The sequence below is a fragment of the Pteropus vampyrus genome, unplaced genomic scaffold (genome assembly GCF_000151845.1).
Source record: "Pteropus vampyrus isolate Shadow unplaced genomic scaffold, Pvam_2.0 Scaffold187, whole genome shotgun sequence".
In the NCBI taxonomy this organism is placed as follows: Eukaryota; Metazoa; Chordata; class Mammalia; order Chiroptera; family Pteropodidae; genus Pteropus; species Pteropus vampyrus.
This window is the reverse complement of record NW_011888968.1, coordinates 311,484-313,155: the sequence shown is the minus strand read 5'-3', so window position 1 is coordinate 313,155 and position 1,672 is coordinate 311,484.

The window sequence follows — 1,672 nt, the reverse complement described above, 5'->3', positions numbered from 1 at the left end:
TCACGTCTCTTATGAAATTAGGTGACAATCCTTGTCTGCGTGCGCTGTGACTGGATTTTGTCTCCCGTTTCAGTCATGAATGAATTTATTTAAATGAAGATTTGTCACATCAAATGCGTTTTTCTGTTAAAGAGAACGAAGTATGAGAACGGGAGTTTCTGGGTTTCCCGGGGTGGCCATGATGAAGCAGCACAGACGGGGCCTCAAAAAAAAAAGGAATGAACTCTCTCCCAGTTCCGGGCGGCTCGTCTGAGATCGAGGGGTTCCAGGGCCGCGCCCCCTCCGGAGGCTCTAGGGGAGGGTCCTGCCTGCCTCTTCCAGCTTCTGGAGCTGCAGAGGTCCCTGGGCTTGTGGCTGTGTCACTTGTCTCTGCCTCTGTTGTCACGTGGCCTGTGTCTGTGCCTCTTCCCCTCTCAGAGACACAGTCGTGTTGCATTTAGGGCCCACCCCGCTCCAGTGTGACCTCCTCGTAACCTAACCGTCACGTTCGCAGAGACCCTAGTTCCAAATCAGGTCACGCCGTGGAGTTCCAGGTTGAAGTGAATTTAGGGGGACACTACTGAACCCAGTGCAATGTCTGTCCTGGAAACCCCAGCGCGTCCGGTGCCAGCTGCCTGCCCCCTGGGGAACGGGCCTGCCCTCTGCTTCCAGTGGCACCTGCACTGGGCACCTGATTTTCGGAGCCTCCACACTGTGTTAGGCCAAGCCCAGCGCTGTGGGGGGAGATCCCACGGCCCGCCTGTCACCCAGGGATCTGCCCTCACCATCCTGGATCCTGGCGAAGTCCCCAGCGACCTGGGGTGAGACACTCGGCCCCAGCAGCAGCCCCACGGGCCGCTGGGGGCCATGGGCTCCCGGCACCTAGGGCCTCGTGTCTGAAGGCGCCACACTCCCCCGGACCACGGGCTTCGGGGACCCGAGGAGAGGCTCCCGCTTCACACGGCTGCTGGACGGCGGGAACGGGCGCCCGTCTCCTGTTGAGACCCGTGCGTTCTGAAGGGCCTCATCACCTCTGACCCGGGCCTTAGACAAACACCCAGACGCTGCCCACCCCAGAGCCTTGCCGCTTGGCGGCTTTCAGGCGCCCACGGACACAGATGGTGCGGATTACCCCGACAGAAGCACCTGCAAACAACCTCCGCTGAGCCGGGTTCCTCCTTAGCCAGGAGGTGCCTGCTTTTCATGAGCTGAGGCGCCCATTGTGCCCTCACAGGCAGCCCTCCCGCCTGGGGGGACCCTGCCACCCCCACCCTGCAGTGTACGTTGTCACCGGCATGCGCCGCTCTGCGGGTCGACACCCTCCACAGCCCCCCGCTGCTCACAGCAAGGGGGAGGGGCGGGGCAGGCGTCGGCTTGTCTACGAGTCCTGCGATGATGCTGACTGCACCCAGGGCTGACAGGCACTGTGTGGTTCCCCAAGGCCCCTGGCCACCTCATGGGCTTCGTCTTCCCAGCACGCTGCCTCCACCAGGCTCTGAGCTTGTGCACACCTGTCGCGGCCCCTCTGCCTGGTTGGCAGCCTCCCTCCAGGGGATGTCCTGCCCTTGTCCTCTGCTCCTCGGCCACCCTTGGCCTTGTCAGCTGCTCCTCGCAGACCGAGCTCAGGATGGGCGCTCTGTCCTTCCCACCTAGGCAGCTGTGCCCCGCCTCAGCGACACTGAATGATGGCACC